Source organism: Tachypleus tridentatus, chromosome 11 (genome assembly GCF_004210375.1).
Source record: "Tachypleus tridentatus isolate NWPU-2018 chromosome 11, ASM421037v1, whole genome shotgun sequence".
Taxonomy (NCBI): domain Eukaryota; kingdom Metazoa; phylum Arthropoda; class Merostomata; order Xiphosura; family Limulidae; genus Tachypleus; species Tachypleus tridentatus.
Window position 1 is genome coordinate 54,940,549 of NC_134835.1, and position 22,326 is coordinate 54,962,874.

At 31.8% G+C, this 22,326-nt stretch overlaps 1 pseudogene across 1 annotated transcript in view; it reads left to right on the forward strand.

Moving 5' to 3' along the window:
* The window catches only part of LOC143232188 (cell adhesion molecule CEACAM5-like), a 131,996-nt pseudogene extending 121,674 nt beyond the window's left edge, over window positions 1-10,322 (forward strand). The window contains exons 9-13 of the transcript XR_013017426.1: window positions 658-774; window positions 4,559-4,586; window positions 5,696-5,769; window positions 8,573-8,703; window positions 9,423-10,322. The product of XR_013017426.1 is annotated as a cell adhesion molecule CEACAM5-like (transcript). The remainder of the gene's footprint in view (window positions 1-657; window positions 775-4,558; window positions 4,587-5,695; window positions 5,770-8,572; window positions 8,704-9,422) is intronic.
* The last annotated feature ends 12,004 nt before the right edge of the window (window positions 10,323-22,326 follow it).

Consider the following 22,326-nt stretch of genomic DNA (forward strand, 5'->3'; position numbering starts at 1 on the left):
AGGGCGACCATGTTTGATGTAACGGGCATTCGAACCCGCGACCCTCAGATTACGAGTCGAGTGCCTTAACCACCTGGCCACGCCGGACACAGTTATGTTTTGAATGTTCACAACTAGAACTGTTACTGATTCTGTGCATTCAAGCTACCATGTGTACATATATATCCTATAATATCATTTTGTTAATAACAAATTGTTTTGATGAATGAATGTTTTACATATTGATTGTTGTCGTAACTTCAAATGTTCTTAAGAAACCACTGCTATTAGTTCACTTTTAATTGTATATAATATGTGTTTTATTCATTATTTTGCGGAGTCTTTTCGTTATGAATACTGGTAGCTTTATGATTAATGACATTAGGACAATGAAATTGTGAAATGCGTATAATTATATTGATTATATTCAATCCATTTTTTGTTGAAAGATGAGAAGCAGAATACTACAGCTGTGGAACATACGTTTAATTTCTTCAAATATATTTCGTATTGTTAACTGTTGGTAGTCAATAAAGCAGGTAAAATATTACAGTTATCCTTCAGTGTTTTATTTTACAACTTTAGCAAGACAATTAAATATATATATATTTTAAAAAAAACTGTATTAAATCTGATATACCAGAACCTAATTTTAGGATATATTCCCACTTTTGACAGGTACACAGTGGAAAGTGAATGTAAGCCCAGTTCTTATCATCCTAACTGGAGTTACCGGTGGATTAATTTTGGTGATCATTATAATATTCCTTACTTTGAGGTATCGTACAACACATGGTGAGCTATTGATATATAAATCATATTTCATATTCTTGTATCATAATATTTTAATGTTTTTTGTTTTTTTTTAGAAAAAGGAAGCACTTTGGCTCAAATCTAGTATAATGTACTTTTAAACACATCACTATTTGAAAGTAGTTTGCTAAGAGGTCCCTCCTATACAGATAACTACACAGATACCTACACAAATGCTAATCATTTTGAGTAAAATTTAAAAATTCTTAAAATAAATTTTCGTACGAAACAAACATAAGTTTACCCAAATTATATTTGGATTTTCTGAGCATTGTTTTTCTTAGAGAATATTTGTCTTTCATATCTTAATTTGTGTTAGTTAAAATATACATGGTGTATGTTTATCATAGTAAATTATGGCTAGAATTAAAATATAAAATACGTTTAAGTGCCAAAGATTTCTGGAAAATATAAAAGAGGAATTTGCTTATTTAATAAGAATATATAGATAGTAACATATTTATGTAAAAATATTATGTTAGACAAACTAATTTTCTAGAATCTATGGAAACGTATGATTTAAATAATTTGCGGTGGAATTCTTATATGTATAGCAAATGTTCTATTTACACATGTAATGTTAAACTGAAAATTATAATATAAAACGAATGGACGGTTATGTGTGTGATATAAACAAGATAAAACATATTTAATTGATTTGTATGAACCTACGAATTGAATATAATGTCTTAATTCAAATTTATTTTTCTAGTTAGCCCTTAATTAAACCATGTTTGGTAAAACAACCTCCCAACAATATTATTTTATTAGCAAAGGTTTTAAAACAAAATAATTCAATACGTTAAATTGGTTATTTAATATAACCTAATTAAATGAAATATGTATGAAACCTGAAACGTTAATAATAGGTGGCTTAATACAAAATATCAAACGATAGAAAAGTAAAAAAAAAAAAAAAAGAGGAATTGAGAAACACATACAGCGTATCATATTGACGTGTCATTTTCGAATAATTTCGTGACTACAGGGTGTTAATTTATTGCACTTTATGAAAGCGATTTCTCTGTGCTATTACGATATATTTTGTGGTAAATGTGAATTGCGCTATGGAAAAAAAATTATGGGCTGGGATTATTGATAGCTTGTTCTGAGGAATGATATTTGTATAACGAAATAGTAAAGACCCGCAAAATCTAAAACAATCTTATCGTAAGTGAAGGCATCTGCAACGAAAATCAGCATGGCCATATGAGAATATAGAACTATCTATACATCATCCAGCCACGTGCACAATTAACTACCGCTACGGTTCACAGACTAAGGACGTTCTATAAACCTTCACGCAGAAAATGGTTGTGGATAATTTTCATATATTCTATTCAACTATTTCAAAATATAATATACAGACATCATGTAAAAAAAAACAACATAAATCATAATATCTCAAGGTGATCTCAAATACACTGATGAGAGAAAATAAACTACAAAACTTTTGGCAAAATGTACTTATGCTGAAGTTTGTTGTGACAATTGACATGCGACAAAAATAGACAATTTTGTACCTTCATAAAACAATATAAAGTCTTTTTCAACATGAAACACAGAATGTAAAGATAAAAATATCGCCGACTTTATGATTGCTGAGCGTTTTTCAAAAAACGAAAAAAATAGGTTAAAAGGCGAACATGACCTGTAGTTTATTATCAGGAAAACGTATGGACATCATAATGCACAAGTTTCTCTGAACATAGAGAGTGAATTTGATGTTCATATTTTCTCCTCTAACAACATAAACATATACGACAGCATACCTGTAAATTTCTATATGTCTGCTTAAATATGATTTTGAAGTCAACACTCATATACAACGGTGTGTCTATATAAAGTTTTTCATGTGTGGTTTAATACTACTGTAGTCTCCTTCACAGAAGAAAATTGCAGTGGATGTTATACTGCGAGGCAGTAGTACTTTAATCATGATCATAAAATTGGGTAATCGACGGCAGGCTGCCACAGTTGAAACAACTGTTACGAAACAACCAGTTTAGAATATATATTTAATATGGTATATTTAGATATTTTATTCTGCATGTATTTAATGACTCCTAGTAAACCATAGGTCTTAAGATCATAAATATATTCTAATCCTGTTTTTTTTATAAAATAACAGCTCTTTCAAAAAAAGGTTATACCATTTTGACTCTGTGATGGAGAAACTTGTTTACGGTGTTTTCTCTTTTTCCTTTTGGAAAATCCGCTGCAGCAAGTAATTTAGGGATTGTGAGATACCACACTAAAAACTCTTTCTCTGACTTCAAGACGTAGTAAAACAGTATTCTTGCTTTTGTCCTGTACGAATGTTATTATCCTTTGTCCTGTCCTTTCCATGTGTGGATGTATTTAGGAAGCCTTTTCTTTGTCTAAACAGGCAAGATGAGTTCTACCGAATATCGAAGCTGGTCAATAAGTCAATATACATTCCTTGTGAATAAAATATAACTTTTTTCCTCATTTGTGTTTGCTCGTTTTTCCTTTGCTGTTGTAGCTCATTACAACTCTCTGCATAACATGTTCGGAACATGCATTTTAAATATACATATCAATTGGATATCACTTTCCCTGAAAACTCAGAAGCAAATAGTTCCAAGTATAGCACGGGTATGTAATAACGTTTTCGTAAAGTGCGACTAAACCTCCGTATATGTCAATGTCAACGTATGAAGGAATAAACTTGAAAGTTGAGAAAACTTAATTTTACGATAACGTGTTCAAATAAAAACTATTTACACTATAGCCAATTTTTGAATCATAAACGTTTCCGTACTTGAAGTGAACACCTAATAAAGTTAATTTGATCAAGTGCTTTCATAACGAAAGCAGTAAAATGAAATAAATGAAAGCCTGGATTCGTCCTAAATATTTATTTTATAGTATATAGTTTCCAGTCTCATTACTTAATTATTTGAATGTTTATTTCCCATCAATTACACATTATAGATCATACATTCACCTACAATTCAAAACTAAAACAATATTATTCTGGTTTGCTTCTCCCTATCCACCAGTGGCTCAGCGGTATGTCTGAAAATTTATAACACTAAGTTTCGAGTTTTTATACACAGACACCCTATTGTGTAGTTTTGACTGTTTGCTATAAATATCAAAAACAGAAACAAGAATTCGTATGAATAATTATTGTTTTGTCAAGTATAAAAAGGCTATCCAGTGTCTGCCTATCATGGGCAAGAAAAATCCCATTTATAGCGTTACATGACCACTAATTTTTTACTGAACAACGTGTTGGGAAATAATCATACAGACGAAAGTCATTATGGTGAACAAATACGCTTCAGTAGCAAAACAAATTAAAACTGTAAAAAAGTCATTCATTTTGTATTAGCGAAAATCCTGGAATTAGCGATAATATTTTTAATACTATAAGTAAAGGTAACTTCATCACATTTTGCATACCGATTTAACCAATATAGCTGAGAAATCTCATGATTATCTGTGAAGTATAAATGATTGCTTTTGGTAAAATATTCATTATTTTTGTTAAAAAGAAGATCAAACTAATCTGAAACTATTCCGGTTTCTACTGAAAAGCTATATGAGCTAATGTATTCTTCCGTTTTGAAAACATTTAACATACTTTAATTAGAGTTTCAAATTACCGATAACATTACATCAGATGATTTATTATCTATTCTTTTAACCCGTTTAAAATATTTTCAGCAAAATGTTATATGGGTATAATTATAATGCATGTACACCACATATTCATTGAATGTACTTTTTTCAATAGGACAACATTCAAAGGAAGGAAATCTAAAGTAAGTAGAGATCTTTAAATGTAAGTTTCTGTTATAAAATAGATTCCGATTTATGCCAATAATTTTGTGGATAAAGAAGCTTATATATAAGGTTTAGTACGCGATGTTAAAAAAGTTGGATCTCAGCATGTCTCTACGGTTCGTATAAACACGTTTGTCCATACCTTATCCGACAACCTTGCATCTGGTTAATAGCCTTGCAGCGTAGCTTCCATTGTAAAAGGACCCGTTATAAGAATATCATGCAGAAAGTATATTTTTTCTTCATGCATATATTTAAAATATCTCTAGTGCACGAGATTGACGGCTTCCGACCGTTTGTTTCAATAGTCTGATCTCACAAAATGCAGCTAACTTCTTTATTATAAATTCATACGGAACAGTATTAATGACCGTTATAATCTTCAGCTGCTTAAAGTATGCAACTGTTGAATAGTAAATATGACTGGAAGTCTTATCTTATTGAATCTATACTAAGTTGTTTTTATTTCTAGACTGATGTCCTTCTTGATTATATTGTGTACTTTTGCCTAGACTCGTGAACAACTTTTACTTCCAAAATTTGTCTATGTTGATTTTGTCCTACCATACTTTGCTTACAAGGGCTTGGGTAAGACATGTATCAGGTCTGTTTCTGGATGGTTCTGGTATCTCAAATTGATCCACATTTCTTTGGTTTCCCATGTCATTTAGTACAAGGGATATTCCCATTTTGGAAAGTCCAATTACCCTATTTGAATACATATTTATGATATGAGTATATGAAACTTTTACACCAGATAGGTATATATTACATAGCATTTCCAAAACAGATGACCTTACTGTGACATCATACTACCTACCAAAATTCAAATAATTAAAAAGAAATGCTGTTATGATACATGTTGTTTTACTGCGACGTTATATCATCTGTGGCTTGTCTATTCAACATCGTTCTGATATAACGTACTAAACCCTGCATAATTACAAAACAAGATATTTTGATAATAATAGTTATTTTCATGATGTATTTTGAAATGTTAACATAAGCATCAAAATATCATAATAATAATAATTGTAAATAAAAATTTAGTATTTATAATAGTAATTATCTGTTGAAACTAACGCAGGTCAAATAAGTACGACAAGGCTCAGAAACACTTTGCTTCATTCTCCTCACAAAAGTGCCCGGACATTATTCCAGGTAGGGATTAGAAGACTGCAGATTGATATTATATTTACTGATTACTTTCAAGTTTTAATTCCCGTAATATATTTATCTCATTATTTGAATAATATTTAACAGTTTTATTCCTTTTATTCGACTTCTTCAGATTGATATCTTCAATTTGCTATTTCATATATTTTTAAATAATTTTTCCACACATTAAACACTTAATTTTATGAATGCTTATGACTTCATGAAACGTATGCAAATAGTTTAAAATAAAGCGTTTTTATTTAATTAAAATATAAATATGTGGAAGTGTAATAGCTAATCAGTAGTTAATAAGTTGACTGCATACGTTTTCCAAAGTCATTTACAATTGTCAAATATAAACTGACAAGAAACAAATAATTCAGGCTACTTTCTCACTTTAGATTAGTCTGGCATGAATTAGTGGTTAAGGTACTCGACTCACAATTTGGGTCTGGCATGACTTGGTGTTTAAAGGGCTCGACTCACGTGTCTGAATCTTATCACCAAACATGCTCCTACTTTCGGCTGTGAGAACGTTATTATGTAGTTTCCATCTCAATTTTCGTTGGTAAATGAGCAGCTCAAGACTAGGCAGTCGGTTATGTTGATTAGCTACCTTACCTTTAGCGTTGCATTTCTAAATTACAAACGGCTAGCAAAAATATCTCTCTACTATCTTTCGCGAAATTCAAGAAACAGACAGTTTATATCAAACTGATTACTTTGTGTGTGTAAAATTGTATATACAATAAAATTAGGGGATTTCACACCATATAAAACATATGGAAATAAATTAATGGACACGCCCACGGAAAAGATATCCGAGTGTGCGTGTTTAAAATCCACTACAAACTAACTGTCTTAGGGCACATGCCCGAACCGCTAATTTACTAATGTGCGTTATCAGTAACAGATGCTATTGTTGTAAAACGAATAAGAGGTCCGAAGGGAACCTGAAATTCTCAAGTTGAACATAACCAAGGCTGCCCATTACTGATTTTTTTTATCTTAAATACTTACAGTTTAAGCTTAATTAAGAGACATTGTTTATGTCTCTCTTTCTATATACAGTCATGTGAAAAAATAAGGACACCCTATGAAAGCCTGTATATTTTTGTAACACTTTTGGATATATAGATATTTAATCTCAATTTTAACAATAGTGAGAGATTATAAGAATATAACTAAACAATTAAAACTGAAAAAAAAAACTTTTAAAGATCTTTTATAAATGTAATTCTAAAAAATTGCATATTCTAACTGAGGAAAAAATTAGGACACACCTACATTTATTCCCACTTAAAATGGCTCAACTCACACACAGGTGTATCACACCAGGTCACATGATTAGAAGATCGTTACTCAGCATTTTGAATTAGCCTTGCCCTATTTAAATCTCAGACATTTAGTTTGGTATGCTCCTGACTGTTGAAGTGAGAGTGAGCACCATGATGAGAGAAAAAGAGCTGTCTGAGGCCTTCAGAAAGAAATTTGTAGCAGTTGATGAGTCTGGTAAGGGATTTAAAAAGATCTCAAAAGATTTTGAAATCAGCCATTCCACTGTCCGGAAAATAGTCAACAAATGGAGGGATTTCAAAACAACTGCCAATATGCCCAGGTCTGGTCGTCCAAGCAAGTTCACTCCGAGAGCACACCGTAAGATGCTAAAAGAGATCTCCAAACATCCTAGCATGTCATTACGCGACCTACAGCAGGCTCTGGCTTCTGTTGATGTGAAAGTGCGTGCCTCTACAATCAGAAAGAGGCTGCACAAGTTTAACTTGCATGGGAGGTGCGCTTGGAGAAAACATTTGCTCTCTAAGAGAAACATCAAGGTCAGACTGAAGTTTGCCAGTGAGAAGGTAGACAAAGACCAGGCTTCTGGAATAATGCTCTTTAAACAGATGAGTCCAAAATTGAATTAGTTGGACACCAGAACAGAGGACATGTTTGGCGTAAACCAAATACGGCATTCCAGGAAAAGAACCTCAAACCAACTGTGAAGCATGGAGGTGGAAGTGTCATGGTTTGGGGCTGCTTTGCTGCAGCAGGACCTGGACAGCTCACAATCACAGAATCCACCATGAATTCTACCATGTATCAGAGGGTGCTTGAGGATCATGTGAGACCATCTATAAGAAAGGTGAAGCTGAAAGGGACCTGTACCCTGCAACACGACAACGACTCAAAACATACCGGTAAATCCACCAAGAACTGGCTGGAAACTAAGAAATAGAGAGTCCTGGAATGGCCAAGTCAAATCCCAGATCTTAATCCCATTGAGATGCTGTGGGGTGACTTGAAATGGGCTGTACATGCAAGAAACCCCTGAAACATCTCACAGTTGACAGAATTTTGCATTGAGGAGTGGGACAAAATTTCTTCAGACCGATGTCAGAGACTGGTCGATGGCTACAAGAAGCGTCTCACTGCAGTTATTTCAGCCAAAGGGGGTAACACTAGCTATTAGTGGGTAGGGTGTCCTAACTTTTTCCTCAATTACAATATGCATTTTTGTAGAATTACATTTACAGAAGTCTTTTCCACGGTTTTAATTGTTTAGTCATATTCCTATAATTTCTTAGTATTGTTAAATTCAGAATAAATATCTATACATCCAAAATGTTACACAAATACACAGGCTTTCATAGCATGTCTTAACTTTTTCACATGACTGTATATATATATGCTACCACAAAATATGTTCTTCCTTTATTTTTCATATTTTTTGGGATTCACAACACCAGTGACACTGAACGTGAAAGAGAAAATTTGAACACTCATGTTTTATTTGCTCTTTTGTTAGGCGATAACCAACTACCAGATTCTAGCACTTATGAAGACATGAAAGACGACTATGATACGCATGTTGAAGATTTGTGGTCACAAAAAGAGAAAAAAGAATCTGATAATTTTAGTTTACGAGAATTTGAAACGGTAATTTCTCTCATTCTTCGATTCTATTAAAAGTTTTCTATTCCAATTAAATATATGTTTTACGCACTCGAGTATTAGCAATATTCTAGGAAAAATACAAACCATTTACAATGTAACCATCCTTCATGATAATAATGTTTAGAAATAATTTGTGCTTCTGATAAAAGCTGAAAATGAGTTAAATAAAAATTAAAGTGTCCAAGTATAGAAAAAAAACTTTGCCATCTTATACATTAAAAATGTCTCTTTGAATTTAATTTATCGCAAATTCAATTATTTATATAGAAATATTTTAAACAAAGGCCTTAACATAGCTTTATAGTAAAAGTTTCGGGCTTTGAGTAAAAGATTGAAGGTTAGAGACCGTATTATAACTCTGAACACGCTTCATATTTCTAGCTGTAGAAATCTTATAACAATGATGAACTATCTCGCTAATCTGTTAAGAATAGTTGAATAAATGATTGAAACAACCTATTAGTCACTCTTTCTTTTTCTTTTTTTTAGCAGCTCTAGCTCTGGAAAGGTTAATCCTAATCTTGAAGATTTCTAGCCTATCTGTTTAATTTATGTATTGCATAAGGCGCGGTCAGGCTTACGATAACGGATATTTTCAAACTAAACTTTAGTAGTTATTGTAAACCTTAATTTTTGATGTGTATTAAAACTTGTAAAAAATTGTTTTTTTTAACCAATATTGTATATCTAACACACAATAGCAAGTTTCGCCTTGCCATTCAAGCCCTTTAGCAACAGAAGAACATAGTTTGTTAAGAAAAGAAATTGCTTGGCCCCCTGGTGGAAAGCAACGAATTGTGGAAAGTCTGTCTAGACCCGTGTGTACCGGACCTTTCTGCGAAATAGACCAAACTGAACTGTCTCATTTAACAAGGCAAACTGATGTCTGAATATTCTTCCGGATATGTAAAATTCAACTATACACTGTGTTGAGGAACAGTTGATTTAACCAGCTGGAATTGTTTTGATGACAAAAGTGTGTTTTAGCGTTCAATACATACGATTCCGCTGTGAAGGTATGGAACAAATATAAGCCGGTAGTTTGACTCGTGAAATGTATCTGTAGTATGTCGTTGATGTTATTCTGTAAACTGTGAACTTCAGATGATGAGAACTACAAACTATAGTTTTCTCTCTGTTTACTTCTAAAAGTCCAACGTAATTAAATTAAATATTACTTTCCATTATCAAAGTTTATCATGTAGTTTTAAAGTAAAACAACATGATATATTGTAAACCCTTTTTACGAACGTATATAACTTGGATGTGAATTATTCGAAACGTTATTCTTACTGTTTTTTATTGTTAACATAAAAACAGAAAAACATAGTTTGCTATCTGCCAGCTGTTTTTCGCTCAAGTCTTTTTGTCGTCTGTGTTTCTTAAAAAAGCTCGCCAATGGGGCAGGTTTTAAAATATTGAATTCTGTTTTTATAGATGATGCATAACTACATTATATGTGTGCATGACTACATATTCTGTGTTTTATCAATTTTTACGAAATAAAGGATGCTTTTGTGAGAGCTTTTTATGCTTGTTTTCAAAACTTCCAAAAGGTTTTCGTCAACGTAACTTGATACAAAATTGTAAAGTAAATTGGATATCGTATGATCATTTGTATGAATAAAATATTTTATACAATGACTGTGAGTTATAATACTTAATCCTAAGGAAGAGTAAGACGAAAGAACAGTGTTAATAGAACGTATTTCACTAAAGTACGATATTTTTAAAGTAAATATTTGTGTTTGAAAATGTTTCACATGACGATCATTAAAATTAAGCTTTGAAAGGAACGGTTTATGAGAAAGTAGCTCTTTGTTTCAGTTTTCAAAACATATATGGAAGTATTATCAAGTGGAATACACACATACATACACACATATATATATATATATATATTGATTTAACTTTTATTCCATTGAATATTATGATCCTCACAATGTGATAGAAATAAATAAATAAAAACATTCCAGAAAGCTTCTGTTTAATCATATGAAATACTGATAACTAAGCAACTAAATTGATATAACAGCGTTTCAAATATCACAAGCTATTCTATAAGACGTAGTATTCATTCTTTGAATATTATAAACATAAAATATATACCTACTAATTATATCAGTATGTCATTTTTATATAGTACCAGTTTGTTTATACTGTTATTTATACTCTAACTGACTCTCTAAATATCAAACTACAGTTAGAAATGAAATTGTGTTTACGTAAATTATTATTCTACTGTCTCATATATATTAAATCCACTTGTCTTTTGTTAACATTCCGTTCGTCTGTGTCTCTTAACAGCAAAAACACTAAACTGATATTATTAAGTATGTATATAACATTTGAAACGTTCGCGAAGGTTTGTTTAAATTCCACTTTGTTTTTAAATATCGTTTAACGTTTTAGGTTATGCATATATGTAGCTTTATTTAGACATTTTGAAGTTTTTATCAAGTTTTAAAAACATTTTATTTAAAGGTTACTATATTTTATTTGTTTTTTGTGAAATTTACAACTCTATTATTTTTTGTTTATTACTTTTTTGGTTAAATCATTTTTCTTACCCCAACTGTTTTGCCATTAATCTTAACTAATGATGATACTTAAATTAATTTTAAGATTTAAATTTTTTTTTATTATTCTTGTTATAAACTTTAAGCTTATTGGTTTTGGGTGCTTCGAATTCATTCGACGTTTATACCACAATTTGTAGGTTGTATGACGTAATTACAAAAATACATTCTGGGACATGGGAACTATTGAGGAATTTGTGATGTTAGGAAAAAACATGGGTTCCCAAAATCAATTTAACACAAAATTACGAAAACATATAATTCGAGTGCTTTCAAAACTTTGAATTTTCTTCTTCAGGAAAACACACTTTGCTCCTGAAGAAGAAAGTTCCTCCTTTTGAAAGCGCTCGTGTTACATGTTTCCATATTTTTGAGGTGGAATTGTGACATATTCATAATCTAGAGAATAATCTGAAAGGTTAAAAATATTAATATCAGTTTGATATCATTTTCTTGCAGGTGTATAAATGTCATAAACTATGGTGTAACTCTACTCTTTTTTTTCCCATTGTTTAAATATTCATGATATGTATAAAAGCTTCCTCTTGGTATCGCTCCATTCGTCTCTGGCGCTTAGCAACAAAAGTATGTATTTATTAAATTCTACTTAAAATGCAGAAAACCGTCTTAACTGTACAGATCTCATCAGTTTACAGGGGCAGAAACTATCCTTACTACATAGGTTAAATCAGCTTCGTCAATGTGTGAAATTTTTCATTTATCACAGATATACTTGAATGCTGCAGTTTCATAAAGTTGATAAATCGGGCGTATTTCAACAATTTCTACTGGGACTTTATGTAACAATGTTGGGGTGACAAGATTATGTTAGTGAGGCCTACGACTCCTACTGCCTAGAGTTGTTTATTATTACTCCAGATAACTAGTCTAATATACATATATAAGTCATTTGTCAATTTGTTTGTGTGTGTAAAGTTAATACAATGAGTTATTTTAAAGTTACACCATTCTCATTGTACTTGAAAATTATTTTTATTACTTTTTTTTTCTTTTACGACGAAGAAAGAAGTTTCGTGAATAAAGCTAGCTAAATGATGTGTGGGGACTTTCGGCTGTTTTCTTACAAAACTCTAACCAGTCATATTTTGATGGGTTGGGCAAAGCTAGTTTGTTAAGAAACGTTTTGTAACTATAATCTAAACGTATTAAAAATATCTACTGCATATTGTTTATATTATTTTATTTCACAACACAGTTTTGTGGTATTACAGTAGGTTTTCTAGTTGTGAAAAAAATGGGTTTGGGTCAGTAGTATTGTTCTCGAACAATGAGCTTTATTCATACAGATTTTCTCTGTGGTTCCTACGATTTATTAAGGATTGTTGGAAGTATTTCAGTATAGTTTTCTTTACTTAAAATATAAAACAACACATGAATACGGTTCTCAAGTAAGCATATAAAAATACATCACGATGGCTCTTGATTTTACATATATGGAAACTGCATCGTTGCGGCTTATGTAGACCAATAAAACCGGCCACTCTGCTAGTTAGTTTTATAAAATCAATATTCTTGATATAAAATTAATTATTAATTTATATTGTTTATTTAGTTTAATCTACAAACAACAAAACAACAGAAAATGTTTTTAGTTTTACGTATCGTTTCAAATAACGAGAGGATATATGAAATACGCATCCTGTATATTCCCAAGGTGGTCAACGAGATAGGAATTTACAAAGTTATAAGAAGAAGAACTGAACCAACATTTGTAGGAATTACTGTGACATTAGGTTAAAATGTTACATTTTGTTCTAGTGGTTTTTATTCTTGCAGAATCAGGCCAATGGCTGTAGATAGTGAGTTTGGATAAAAGTGGGTAATCGTAATTTGGGTAACGTGCACGAGAGAATATTTTAAATTAAGAATTACAACTTTAAACATATATTTCAGTAAACTGAAAGAGATAAACAGAATTCCGTGACTGATTCATTATAGCTCTGTTGGATTTTAACCGTTTTCAAACAATGTAGTAACAATAATATAATGTAAACTTTTGAATCATTGCAGTAGTTATATTTCCCGGATTATTTATATTGCACGTCTAATAAACACTGAAAATTTTTCTGAAAAATTATGAGCACCATTATTTCATGTGTTTTATGCCTATTAAAATGATAGATTTGTACGCGTCTTTCTGACGTATTTTCTTTGGATAGGAAAGGACACTTTTGAAAAGCAGACGATATGGAATAGGCAGCAATTCGTTTACTTGGACTAATGACTTGGATGGGTTGCTTTTGTAGCTCGAATATTAATTAATATACAATATTCACTGTGGTTTGTATTTTCTGCCATATATATATAAATATAATCATCTTTAAGATAGCAAAATGAACTTTACTGACATAATAGAGCATTTTTCTCAATATTTAACATTAGAAAGGTATCATATTTACCTACAAAATCACACACTTCAGGAATGCCTGAAAAACACTTTACACGGGAAGAATATGAAATAAATAAAGGAAGTTAGAAAATGTAAATTTGAGCTATATTCAAAGTGTTTTTCGTAATGAAAATTATATATGTTTAAATATGATGTCTGTTTTCTTTAGTACTTTAACACTTTCAGTGGCTACTCGAGTAAAACTGAATTTCTTTTTTAATATTGTTAGTATTATTTGATAAAGAGACTACATCATTCAAGTGAAGAGTGCATCCTAAGAAATTTAATTTTGAGAAATGGAACAGCATTGTTAGTATACTCTGTTTCTGCTAACCTGGCTCGAGAGAATTCCATTGTTGTATATTGTTATTGCCAGCATTTTGTATTGAATTGGACTCAACAAATAATATTCTTTAATGAATATTTAGTTTCTTATTAGCTTTTTGACACGCTTATGGCTAAAACATTAGTAAACTAACTTATTCAATGAAATATCGTGTTCTAAAATCAAGTATAGTAAAAACAGAGTCACTTTGAAAATATTATAAAATCGTAACTACAACATAAATGTCAATAAATTAAATTAGCAAATATTATGCAAGCGTAGCTTATTAAACAATGTACAGAAGTGCGGTGTATTTCCGCCCATACAAACACAAAAATATAATCTTGATACCATTTACTTCAGAATAGTTAATTTTTTTTTATTCATCAAAGAAAGCCTCTCAAGTACTGGAAAGAATGTACTATAAAATTCCGTTCACACTTTATGTTGTTACTGCGTAACAATTTTTAATATGTTTTGCACAAACAAAGAAATGTTCTTCCGTCTTAAATCATTCCAATGAAATGAAGTTAATTACACATTACAGAGCTATTAAAATCTTTGTAAATAACGGTTTCAAAATTTTACTTTAATTTTATTGACATAACTTTTACATATATAGTTATAAACTTGATTTAATTTCATATAATTTCGAAAAGCTATTCTATTCACACTGCAAATTCCAAATGAAGAATAGCAAGAGTGAAATGATCAGGATAGTAATATTACTATAATAACATCTATTCTGCGATATTAGATGTATACGCCCATCAAATAATGTTGTGTTAAAATAACTTAACATTTACTAAGAGTATGTTAGTAAGATAAAGAGTAATTTTTGGTATATTAAATTCACTATAATATCCAAACATTAAACTGTTGTAAATGGTCTCGATTTTTAAAAGGCGGAATAAATATGAATGAAAGTTTTAAGTAAACACAGTTTATATTTCTGGTTATGTCTTTTCTCAATATCATAGTAAAATCGAGCTTACACAATGATATCGTTCAGATTAACCTACTTTGGACAATTTTAATACTTTCTATTTCAGCCAGTCACTATTACTATTTAGATATTTATATCACTTTCATCAGTAGAATTTCTGTCGTACTAAGATTCAGGAGATACATTCTGCTTATGTGGAGTCAGCAATTGCACATTACGGTGTCGTGGCGATCACGAACGTCTAGGTATAATGAAACAAATACAATTGTAGTACAATAAACCACTGTTTTAAACATTGGGAGACTGGTAATACTTTCAACATACTGTGTAATAACTAGACGTTTGAACCTATGAAATCCATAAGAAGTTAATCCTAGATGCCAAATATTGGAAGTTTATTGCTATTACTGTGATGTAACAGAATATAACTGCCATTGTCTGAAAATCATTCGTAAATATACGACGTGTCTGTTTCATTTTACAAGTGTCACAGTTTAAATTATGAAGATAATCTCGGAGGATATGGAGTGAAAATACTAGAGGCCTTTAATAGTCATAAAACATATTGTGAGGCAAGCTCACTTGTTCAGTTTATTTTGAGTCTCATTCCTTTGAGATGAAGACAAGAACGTTTTCTTTCATTTGTCTGTGCGTTTATCAATATTTGTAAAAATACATTGCACAATTTTGCAAACAGACTTACGTAATTTCCCCTATATCAAATTTAATAGTCTTACTTGACTTTATCAAAAGCTCTCCATTTTTTACTTATTATGCTCAGAAATACAACAGTCATTTGTCATCATTTTGTTTTAACTACCTGTTACATGATGTTTTAGTTTCTTTTTTTATAGACAATACGATATTTAATGTCTGAATCCATAATCAGAACCCTGCAAGAATCGTAAAATGTTACAAACACCATTAATTACGTTGTTTGATATTGCGTGGCATTATTTTTTACAACAAAGCGTAATCATTGTTTTACTACCAGCGAATTAATACCCTAAGACATTAAGGATGTATCTCTTTGTATCCATAACTATCTTACAATTCACGATTCTTTACCCAAATGCTTAAGTTAGGAAAACAAGGTAAGTAGATGTGTCATACTTCAACAATAACAAGTACGTCCTGTCATTTGTAAATAGCTTTTGGAAAATAGCCTAATGTGATTCAAAATGTAATATATGCTTCAACCTAACGGATTACGAAGTTAAGTTAATCATTACAGCATTTTTAGCATTCTTGATTGCTCATACGACTGAAGTAGTAACATTCCATAGACACGCCGCTCAGTGCCTTCACATAGATGCTTGCCCTTAATTTTACTAAATCATTACGAGGCACGTGGCGTCATATGTCATAGACAGCTTGTGCAGTTCACCTTGTTGTATGCGTTTTCCCGGGCATAGAGTTACCACAATATCTCTTCTCAGGTGTTATGATCATGCCAAGATCTAGAAGCACGAATGTCCATGTACTCTCAGTAACAACTATCACCACATTGGCTTTCTTATCAACACTTGTTCTGGGTATCCACAGTTGAGTGATTTTTGATGATGGTATTAAATGGTTCAATTAATAAGTAACTACAAATCCGTAAAGTTCTAATTTCAGTAAACGTCCATTTATTCTCTGATTCCCTTTGCTTACGGTTTCTGCTTTTATATAAATCCACTGTGCATTTGTAGCACAAAGTGCTTATCCCAGAGAAATGAAATGTTTATTCTTTAAAAAAATGAGTTTCTTTACTCTTAAAGCTGAAGAAAGAAGTTATCTCAATTGATATACTTTACAGGTTTGGTTTGTTTTCATTTTGTTGTTGTTTTTTTAATTTTGCGCAAAACTACTCGAGGGCTATCTGCGCTATCCGTCCCTAATTTAGCAGTGTAAGACAAGAGGGAAGGCAGCTAGTCATCATCACCTACCGCCAACTCTTGGGCTACTCTTTTACCAACGAATAGTGGGATTGACCGTCACATTATAACGCCTCCACAGCTGGGAGGGCGAGCATGTTTGGTGCGACGGGAATGAGAACCCGCGACCCTCATATTACGAGTCGATTGCCTTAACCACCTGGCCATGCCGGGCCCGGATATGTTTTGAATGTTCACAACTAGAATAGTTACTGTTTCTATGAATTCAAGGTATCATATATATATATATATATACGAGGTCTGTTCAAAAAATACGCGAACTGTTTGAATTGCGCGGCTTCAGTTGGTTCCAGAGGAATCCGCTTCGTGTCGCTAGGTTCGCACAGATCAGCTGATTACGACGCCATTTCCCGATTGCAGATATCTTCATTTGTGTATTAGCTACGCGGTTTTAAGTGAAGTGCGATTTTTTCGTTTGGCGGATTTCAGAATGAATGACCTGAAGGAGCAACGACTTGCTGTGAAATTTTGTGTTAAACTTGGAAAATCTGCGACTGAAACTTTTGCTATGCTTAACACGGTTTACGGTGATGTTGCTATGAAGCGTACGGCATGTTTCAAGTGGCATGAACGTTTTAAGAATGGTCGACAGTCCATTGAAGATGATGAGCGTCATGGACGTCCTTCCACGTCAACTGACGACCCACACGTCGACAAAATCAACACCCTGGTGCGGGGAAATCGACGTCTGACTGTCAGAGAGCTTGCTAAAGAGTGTGGGATATCAGTTGGATCTTGTTACGATATTTTGACCAAAAAATTGAAGATGCACCGCGTTGCTGCGAAATTTGTGCCTCAGAACTCGTGAGTTTTTGGCCAAACACTCTATCACCGTTCCTCCCTCCCTACTCACCTGAAGCTTGCTCCTTGCGATTTTTTTCTTGTTCCCCAAACTCAAAAGACCCTTGAAAGGAAGAAGATTTGAGACGATTCCCGAGATTAAGGCAAATGCGACGAAGGAGCTGGAGGACATTACAAAAGAAGCGTACCAGGAATGTTTCAACAAGTGGAAACACCGTTGGGATAAGTGTGTGCGTTGGGGAGGAGAGTACTTTGAAGGGGTCCCAGACCTGTAACTTCTAAATAAAGCACATTTTGTTTTATGATGTCAGTCCGCGTATTTTTTGAACAGCCCTCGTATATATCTTATTATGCCATTTTATTAATAACAAATTGTTTTGATGAATGGATGTTTTATTTTTTGATTGTTGTCGTAACTAATCCAACTTCAAATGTTCTTATGAAACAACTGCTATCAGTTTAATTTTAATTGGACCCGCGATTCTTAGATTACATGTTGATTGTTCTAACCACTTGTTCATTATACTTTAGTTTCAGATACATCATATAATTTTTCTGCCTTATGAAGCTAAAGTTGTAATCTGAGAATATACGCTCAAGGCCCATTTTTGATTAAAGATTAATTTTGCAAGTTCTTCTTTAGCGTATTCAGAAATACATCTTCTTTAAAATTTTCTATTTTCTTTAATTATCTACTTTTTCTGATGCGATGCCTGCGACAAATCGTAAATTTATTTTGACGTTTTCTCATTATCACACTTTGGAAGTATAACGCATGTTGGAATCCTACAATCTAAAAATAAAAGTGGACAGCAAGACGAAATGTTTTTTTCCTAGATTTATACTAAGAATACCTATACTTTAAGAATGCCAATGAAATGGATTCAGATGACAACACTAAGTGAAAACTCTTGTAGATATTTTAAATTCTTAGTTGAGGCAAGAATTAATATATATATATCCGATATATATATATCTACATGCTCGATACAAAAAAAGACCAGGGGAAAAAAAAACCTTGTAGCTAGTACATACTTAGGACCAACTCATATTCGTAACACAAACAGAAGAAAAGAAACAAAAAGTAGCTATGTTGACATAGCAGGGCAGTAATACCTATAAAAAAAAATAAACTATCTACTCAGATCTAGAGAACCCAACTTGAATAAGCTTCCACATATACATTCCTGTCTATTTGGTAAAGTTTGTTATGGAGACGATCAGCCAAATGATTGATTCGAACAACCTCCCCGACGTAGGATACATAGATATTGTGATTTTAGATTACGTTTACTTCTCTTTCTCTTGGCCACTGAAATACTCAGTGCTTAGTAAACATTGTGGAATATTATCATTACATAGATGTTTGAAGAAAATTAATTTCAAGCATAGATTATGATGCTGTTTTAAACTATTGCTAAGAGCGAGTTATAGTGGCGAAAATGACAAAGTCAAATCATTAAATCACAATTCTATGCTATTATTTTTCCATGTCCATTGTAATTTTGACTTTATTGCGATCCTTGGAGTAAAGATAATTTATTCTCAAATTATATGTATACGAATATAAATCCGAAACATTACGAAGAGACTAAACAAAATCAAGATGAATTTTCCCTTTACCCATTGTTGTCATCATTAAATCTCGTAATAGATAACGTCTGTGGTCATGGCAACCAGACATGTTTGGGATATTCAATCTATCTGACAAGATTCAGACGCCAGAAGAAGCGCCAAACTTTTATTAAAACGAGGGTTATTATAATACATTGTCACTATTTACGTATTTCTATTATATTTAATATTACAAATAAACTACTCAAGCTGTACACAAATTAAATGTTGATCTTACAGATCACTAAATATGTATTGACTTATTTCAGTTAGATACAATGTTTGTATTAAATTAGACTCTAGACTTCTAAAAATTGATTATGAATGATAATATATTTGTACTATCTATGTATTTACTATTTTGAATTAAAATTTATATATGTTTCTAAAATTTAAAAGTCAGTTAACATTGCTCTTTTACATTCCATACTGTTATAAGACACTAAACTGTATTCATGATGTTCTATTTCTCAATATTTGACAGGACATTTCAATTATTGTAGCCTCCCAGTGGCACAGCAGTATATTGTAGGACTGCTAGAGCACATATAGTCTATTGTGTAGCTTTATACTTAATTCTAAACAAAGAAACAGTTAGCGTACAATTAGCATACTTTTTATTCAATACTGTGCCCGACATACAGCAATCGGTCAAAATTTTAATATACAAAGGTGAAAGCATAAGTTATGCTTTGTAGTCACTTCTTAGAGTTCCTTTGATCTGGGTTGTATACGTATTTAAACATAATACATATACATACCTACGGACATGGGTTACATGTGTATACTTTATGGTGAATATTTTACCAACGAATAGTGGAATTGACCGCCACATTATAACGTCCCGACGGCTGAAGTGGCAAGTATGTTTGGTGTAATTTATCATAAAAGAATAAGCTGGAGCCGCATATACATATCAGTAATTTATAAACTATGGTGTTTTCGTAAATATAATTTTAATGTATCGTGAAGATTTGCGAACAGTTGTTTTAGTGCGTGTTATAATTAATACAGAGTTTTAGTTACATATACTAAAGTAGCAAGCATACTAGGATATGATTAAACTGTTTTTATACAATGAACTCACGGGACAATAATTTGTATAATTTTGAAAGTGAAAATACATGTTATTGTAACACTTTCAAAATCTATTTGAAAAATTTCTGCTTTGAAATAGTCGATAAATTATTTTTTCTGAGCCTACTAATTGAAATCTTACATCATTAGTTGGCATTGGATCATTTATTCATTTACGTAGTGATATGTCTTTGGAACGATATCTCGTGTTAATTTAGTTTGTTTTCACATACTGACACACAAGTGAAAAATATAAACTGTAACTGAAATAGTAATATGACATTACCCAGAAACAATCAACTCTGTTGCTATCCTTTCGTACAATGAAATTTCAAATGTTTCACATGTTGATGTCTAAGTAGAAGTTAAAAGTAAAATTTATTGATCTCTCACTTTGAAAAATTATTTTAGCCTGACTGACACAGTTTGAATTTTTGATTGCCTTCTGTATATCGGGAACAGTATAGAGTAGAAATATCCTATTGTGAATATGCATTTACAAATTTTTATCACTGTGTAAAGGAAAAGAACTATGTTCACTGACGTTTTTTTAATTCAGTGACATACAAAAGTTTTGGTTAAAGTATAGTGAACTTTAATTTTTGTACAAAAATATATAAAATTAAGTAGAGTTTGAACCATTTATTTTCAATATGAAGTATAATGTAAATAAATAAAAAAGCAACACAGTATTATAATTATATGTTCAGCTTATGTTCTTACGAAATGTATCTGCCGTATTGACCACCATCTTCTTTTAGTAATACCATAAGTAAGATACGGCTTCCTCCGTTCATACGAAAGAGTATCTGGCTTAGCTAACACAAAATGTCAAAACTCTTGTATAATTTTGAAGTATATACCTTAAAACCAAAATAAGTGGTCTTGAATAACAAACACGTGATTAGTTTCAGAAAGCAATCATCTCAGAATTGATCTTTGTCATGTTAACTAACCACCCATTCTATACAGTATTTCGTCTAACTATATACTAGTAGATAGGGAGGACAACACACAACGTTCCGTCAGAGGGTGCTACAGTGTGTCGACATCACTCAGTAGGGAAGGAGAGACAATGATGTCACCAGAAAGGGTGCATTGCCAGGGGTACAATGCTAGGCCAGACCTTTTATATGTAAATCGTCCTGAAAAGGACGCTGATGTAAATATTACGCAAAATTAATATTCACTGTTTGACTAATTTGTCTTTTTTTGCTATCAATACAACTTGACAAAATATTTCGTTCTAACACTTGTTATCTTGTAATTTTATATTACATGACTTTTACAAGAGTGGACAGTGTTACTGTACTTCCACATATGATTACATCATCAGTTAATAGGTTTAAGTATGTTACGTGTAAAAATATTATTTTGATGATTGTCTTAATGTCCTTAGGATTTAAACAAATCTACTGTTTAGCTTTCACAAGTCAATTGGACAGAGAACACTGTCTAAATTGTAAGATGGATGTTACTGTTATTTGTGTCTAAATGATCACACCTTCAAGAAGCTAGACTATGTTTAGATCTTTATGTGTGATGTTTGCAAAATTACATTCAAACGCTAAATCAAAAGCTCCAGTTCGAAAGCATTAAATTGTAATTTAGAAGCAGAACATAATTTTTCAACATATCATTAATTACCAAGAATTTTTTGAATGCGTATTTACCTTTTTGTTATGTAAAGTGTAAGAATATATACATTTATTTTGTTGACTGTAAAATACTACATCAGTTCTTCATTGTCAGAGTTAAGGTATAGTGGTTTGTTTTTGAATTTCGCACAAAGCTACTCGAGGGCTATCTGTGCTAGCCGTCCTTAATTTAACAGTGACTAGACTAGAGGGAAGGCAGCTAGTCATCATCACCCACCGCTAAATCTTGGGCTACTCTTTTACTAACGAATAATA